Raw genomic sequence first — 7,161 nt, forward strand, 5'->3', positions numbered from 1 at the left:
CTTCTGAATCAGCTACTGTTTTGTTACTAGTTTAAGTATTTGCTATTGACTGTTCAAATGCGGAATTTTGCGCATGGTGTGTGCGTGTGTGTGCGAGAGAGAGAGAGAGAGCGCGCGCGCGCGAGGGGAGGGGGGTTAACAGGGCGAAAATATGAAAGAACAAAATTCAACTTCAGACACCCCTTAAACACTCACTAGTGAACATTATAACGCGCTCTGCTAGTGTCTTTCGTTGAGGGATCGCTGGAAATGGTAACGCGTAATCTTTAGTTGGATCCCGGCCAGTTCGTGCGCGCGTAACAGATTTCCTCACAGCAGCGCGCGCGGATTTAGCGCGTATTTTAGTGTATTTTATTTTATTTAATTTATTTGTTCTTTATTTTACAATATTTCTATCACCCCAGCGCGCGCGCGTGTGTGTTATATAGATAGAGAGAGCGAGAGAAGTGAGGGCGATTGACAGGTCGAAAATATTGAAGAAGAACATTTAACTTCAAATATCTCTGAGACACTCAATAGTGAGCATTATAGAGTTCTCTTTCTCATGTGTCTTTCGCTAAGGGACCTCTGGAAATGGCGACGCGCAATCTTTAGCTGGATCAAGGCCAGTTTGTATGCGCCCGGTTCCCTGGCAGAAGCAGGAGGATTTAATGCGTGGGATTCTTTATTTTCTTTATTTTACAATTTTAAGATTGCGTGGCACCGCATTCCGAAACTGCGGCAAGTCACCCACAGTAGTTTGAGCTGTTGCACGCACAGCAAAACAATCTTTATAGTTTGACGGTTCGCCAGGGATGGTGATTCATTATTGATAGACAACAGGTGCGCCGTTTGATCGACTTCTTATGTCTTTCCAATAACCTGAACATTGATTTGTGCTCATACATGTGTTTAAATGATTTTATGCCATGCATGTTCCGTAATTGGAAGCAGTTATGATTAAACCTTTAGATTATGAAGATGCAATAGGAAAATAGCGGAGTTAGTGGACACAGATGAGGCATATCCGTGTCTGTCGTGTCCTGTATGGATCTGCAGTAGGTTAATGTTGAACCAAGAAAAAAATAAGATCAAACACGGCGCCCTCATCTGGCAGAAATAAGTGAGATTTAGCTCATAAAATGGATTGAATTCCAAGCTTTTTATATGTATATACAGTATTTGCTTTATATTTAGTTCATGGTGCGCATGATCTGATATGGGGGAGATGGGGCCAGCTGGTAAAAGGTTGTCACATTGTCTGTATCAGAAACTGATTTCAGTCAAAAATCCAATTGAATAAACGTGTTTTTTTCTCTCTGTACTTGATCTGTTGCTTTGGAGAATTGTTTAAAAAATATTAAATTCCAATATCATACTGTTGAGGATATGTGAGCACACTAATGATTAATGTAACAAAATAATTTAACTAAAACAAGAACAAGCATATTTCTAATAAATATCAGTTCAGGAAAGTTGTTTTATACTTTTCAATTTGATTTTTATTTTTAAATGATAAATTACAGTTTCTGATATCCAAAACAACAGACTGTTATTTTGTATGTACTGTTTTTAATGTTGACATGTTCTGAAAAGTCATTATATATACATATTTTTATAGACATGACTCTATGTGTCTATAAAGAAAAATAAATTAAGACATTTTGATAACTAGCCCCAATCATGCTACTACAAAGAGCATATAAAGTTAATTCCATTTGTGTGTGTGTGTGTGTGTGTGTGTGTGTGTGTGTGTGCACATGTGTCACTTTACAACCAATTGTTTTAATATTCACATTGTTGAGTACGGAACTCATTTCAGCCTAATATAACATTCGGGAGCCTAAAACAACATCTGTTGGATCAATGTGAAAGAAAAATTAGATATTTATTAAGCCCTTAACTATAACAGTGATGGTTTGCACATTCTAGTTTGGAAAATTATGGAAGCGTATTACTTAGAGAGCTGGAAATCACAAGAAAGTCCCACTTCAACAAGAAGTAAAACAGCAAAGGGCCCCCAGGGGCTTCGCTCAGTTAGAAGCTGGGCAGCATTGTCGCAGTTGTTCATATTTTGTACATTTCTGTTTATACCAAGGTATGGCATAAACACTTTCAGTCTAGGTGTTTAGTGTGAAGTGACAGCCTTTGCTCTGTGAATACGGGGGTTGTTCTGTTTTTTGTGTCTGCCTCTCTCAAGTTTCCATCTTTGATATGTTAAACAACTGCCTATTTTTAACTAGCAACAAGAAGAAGAAGAAAAAAATACCAATAGTGGTGGTGACAATAAAAACATAGAAATGTTGTTTGTTTTGTACACAGTTTTGTCACTTGGGTTGGTTGAAAATGCCTTAATTTAATCCACATTTAATGCTCAATGTGTTTTTTTTTTTTTGTTTGTTTGTTTATTTTGCCATAAACTTACTGCCTAACAAGAGCAGGAACCAACAATTATCATTCATTTATTTAAATGTTATACTTTTCTTGCCATATTTACTTCTAGACAGAATATTCATCTATATTTAGTCCGTATACATTTATGTTCTTTATTGTTTTGTTTTGTGTCTTCGCTCACTAAGACTATAATTTTATGTATGCGTTTCTGTGAGTCACTGATAAAAAATAAATAAAACTTAAACATGGTGGAAAAGAACATTTTTATATCATTAGTGTATGTGACACTGTTGATGTCAACGACATTAAAACAATAAAATAAATAAATAAAAAATCTTACCATGTTTGACAGAGAGTAATGGCTCAGTTTCAACTTTTCAGATAGTGTGAATGAGTAATGAGATGCAATTTATGTAAAGGATATCAGTAGTGCATCCTTATTCCTCTGGTTGTTTTTACAATCCACATGTAAAAACACAGTGGGTGAAGAAGTTAAAAAAAGAGCAAGGGCAAGATTCCGAAGCACCTGTTCTTCTGTTTTTGCTTATTTTCTGTTTGTAGCCTCTTCTCCCAATAGGCAAAACAGAGAATGTCGCCTTCATTCCACATGTTTTACAGCTTTCTTTTAACCCTTGATCCTCGTTCCCGTCAATCATACAGCAATCTAATAAAGTACATCCCTCCAGCTGGCAAACATGTTGATTGACAGGCAGTCTGTTGAAATAGGGTAATGACATAGAAGAGATGACACTGTGGAACGTCGCCTGCAGTGGATGAGCGTGGCTGGGAGAATGTCTACCGGGGATTACTGCGAAGAACTTTGGAGTCTAGTGGCAAAAGTGGCTTTGAACTATCTACATATGTACACATGCGATGATTAAAGCTGTTTATCTTTCTTGTCGTCTGAAAGGGTTCTAAGCCTTCAGGCATGGAAGACGTTCACATTCATTAGGAAAGCTGAATGTGTCGGAGTGGCAAGGGTTTTTAGATATAAATGAAAAGAATAGATTTGACGGTATTTTATAGGGGTTTTACCATCTTTAGTGGAAGTGATAGAGTTAAAAGAAATGAAAACTAGACAGAGATATAATCATAAATGAAAGACTTTGATGGTTATAGAAGTGAACTGGCATCTTTGTATGGACTAGGAGGCAGCAGGGGATACTAATGTCCACTCCACAGTTGGCAACAACAGATCCGCTGTGTCTCATCTGTTCCAATTGAGTCTTGTGCCTCCTCAAATATCGCAAGGTTTCTATCAACCACAAAGATAGCAGTAGCAGTCACATTGTGGCCTACTGGGCATGGATCCAAAAAAACAAAACACAGCGATTGTGCGTATTGTTCAACCGTGGTCCTTCAATATTGCAAAGCCTGGTGAATAGCTGAAAATAAGACATTTTGAGGTCATGTGATCCATTCTGATACTCCGCACTGGAAGCAGTCACTTCAGACATTCATTTATTGTAGAAAAGAAAAGTGACAAAATGTATGCTGATTTGCTGCTCAATAAACATTTCTTATTATTATCGAGAAACATAATTCTTAATAAATAAATATATATACATATATTTTTTTTTTTGGTGGAAACCATGATGTTTGTTTTTTCAGGATTTAATCAATAGGAAGTTCAATAGAACAATATTTTTTTGAATATAAATCATTTACAACATTATACATGTCTTTATTGTCACTATTGCTCAATGTAATCTGTCCTTTCTATTACGTTCAATCAATCAATCAATAAAACCACACAATCCCAAACTTTTAAAATAGAATAATTTAAATTGAGACAGAAAAAAAGTATTTTGATTTTACATTGATTCTACAAGCAAATTTTAGGGTTTGATATTATTTTGCTTTCAAAATCTCTAATTTTCGTGTCAGAACTGTGGTTTATTGGCACACACGGTTGTGCAAATAGAAGACACATTTCACAATGCTTGTGCAAGTTTGATTAAAGATTTCAAACTGTTTTACTTTTGAATATTTAAAAAATGTGGACCAGTGAGTGAGTATTCATATATATATATATATAATATACATATATTTTTTTTTTTGGTGGAAACCATGATGTTTGTTTTTTCAGGATTTAATCAATAGGAAGTTCAATAGAACAATATTTTTTTGAATATAAATCATTTACAACATTATACATGTCTTTATTGTCACTATTGCTCAATGTAATCTGTCCTTTCTATTACGTTCAATCAATCAATCAATAAAACCACACAATCCCAAACTTTTAAAATAGAATAATTTAAATTGAGACAGAAAAAAAGTATTTTGATTTTACATTGATTCTACAAGCAAATTTTAGGGTTTGATATTGTATCCACTGCACCATAGGTAGGGTTGACCATACGAGCCATTTTTACGGGACACATCCTGGGGTGCATTTCCCAAAAGCATCGTTAGCCAACTATGGTCACAAGTTCCGTCGTTACCAACATAGTTCAACGATTCGGTGTTTCCCGAGACCATAGTTCAAACTAACATTCGCAAACAGCGTCGCAAACTTACGTTGTTGGAATTACGGCTCTCCTGTGGAACCTGTGGTTAGAAGCATAGTTACTAGTTAGTAAGACATATGGGCTTAAATAAATATGCTCTTGGACACAATAAGCTAGCTAATATGCAGCACAATCTATATCTTACATTCTATCTAAATATAAATGCATTTTAATGTATGTATTTTTGCATGTACTCAATACATTTTGAAGAGTGCGCATGTACACACATGCCTAAGGGAACCCTGGAGTATGACGTAAGAGGGAACCCACGATGAATCAAACATCAAATAAAGCAAAAAGACAGGGAACAAAAAATATTAAATGAGTCATCAGGTGCCATGTTCAATACAGCAGCATCCCAACGATCTCTAATCAGTTAAATAGCAGAAGTTATTGCTCCACCACATGCGTGTGACATCATTAACCATGGCCCTATGTTGTTGAAATAATGTGGTTCAAATGACGGAGATGCGACCGTGTTCGGGAAACAGTCGTGACTTGGTCATTTGTTTCCACAACAATGCATCGTACTGTGGTTGTTAATCAGCGAGTTGCATCGTTGTACGGGAAACGCACCCCTGGCCAGGATTTCTATATTACCTACAATATCCAGGTTTTGGCTGTTTGCACTGCATAGACAGATCATTGTATGACATCCACTAGAGCTATAGAGAGCAGACGGCTCCTTATGCTTTCGAATCGCTCTCGCTGTACTTTGATGTCATACAACAAACGGTCTGCGTAGCGGTTCAGGTCGAACGAATGAATGAACACACCTAATATGTGCGCGTAATTGCATTGCTTTTGACCATTCTCCAGATCCCACATTCTCACTAGCCACGATTGGTCATTTATGTACAATGCCTGCACGTTATTGGTCAATCATTACCTTCAGCAAGTATGACAACAGGGAAAAAAAGAGCCAAATGCAGAAATCCTGGCCAGGACGTGTCCCGTAAAAATGGAATGCATGGCCACACTAACCATAGGTGACCTTTGACCATTAGACACATTCTATAAGATTGAAAAATGACATTATTAAGGAAAGAAAAATTATATTAAGATTTTTTTTTTATTATTATTAATGATATTATGATTTAATAAGTCATGCTTCAGAGAGTTCTGAACACCTCTGAGCATTTATCGGACTAGCATTTTCAGGAAACAGATGAAAAATAATTTGGAATTTGGCCAAAACTCTATCATGTATTAAGACAGGAAATGGTATGCATTTCGATAAGCTTCAGCCCAGATTGAAATAGGTTGACATCCGCCAGTAGGGACGACAGCTAGAGAAAGAAAAACTTGAGCCGGCCAGCAGACAGACAGCGATCCTGTAATATGCTGCTCGGCGGGAGCATGTTTATCATGGCCAGAGCCTCCAGAAGTTTAAGAAGTGATGCTCCTACGTGGTGCTTTGCTGCATGAGTTCTCCCACAGCTCTGAGTCAGATTTACTCAGCCGTCAATTTCATCTGTGAGCCACTGTGGCTTAATATGCTTCCCAAGGAATCCCACAGGAAAGGGGAAGACAGCCACATGAGCGGTTCTGTTTTTGCTGTTATGATAGTTGGCCAGGCACCTGACAAGGGATGACTCTAATTTGAGTTTTCCATTAATATATTATACATCATCAGCAAAAATAAACAATAAAATGTGATTATATCCATCAATACACTATTGAGGCCCGTGTGCCAGCCTGGGCAGCGGGGTGAAGCAGTTGGGCTCAGGTAATCTCCTCTATCTCTGTGGAGGAGGGCAGCTTGGCATTTCGAAACTCTGGCAATTTTTTCCTTACACAATAAATGTATCGTAAACGAAAGGTCAGCCTTTCACCGGTTATCGCTTTGACTTTTTGATGTTTCTCTCCGCCCCCTAAGTAAATATCAAACTGTTTCTACACGTAGGGCCTGTGTTTATTTTACATAGGGGCAGATATTGGCTCAAAATTCATGCTGCATTTGTAACTTTTTACCAAGAATTCATGTGATCTAAGACTTCAGTAACGTCTCGGTTACGTATGGTAACCCTCGTTGCCTGAAGGAGGGAACGGAGACGTCACATTGGATGACCGATGAATTGGGATCTCGCTTACGCGCCATGGTGCTGCCCCTTCCAGTGCCCCGTGCGAGCCGCCTGCGCCCCTATCTGGTGTAGGCCGGGGCTCGGGACAAGTAGTTCCACTCACCATTTTTCAAAGCACTACCTTACTGAGTGAGATTGAATAACACTGGGAAACCGTACCCGCTCCCCTTGGAACAGGGTTGCGCCGGAGG

Source organism: Sinocyclocheilus anshuiensis, unplaced genomic scaffold (assembly GCF_001515605.1).
Source record: "Sinocyclocheilus anshuiensis isolate Anshui unplaced genomic scaffold, SAMN03320099.WGS_v1.1 scaffold1789, whole genome shotgun sequence".
NCBI lineage: Eukaryota > Metazoa > Chordata > Actinopteri > Cypriniformes > Cyprinidae > Sinocyclocheilus > Sinocyclocheilus anshuiensis.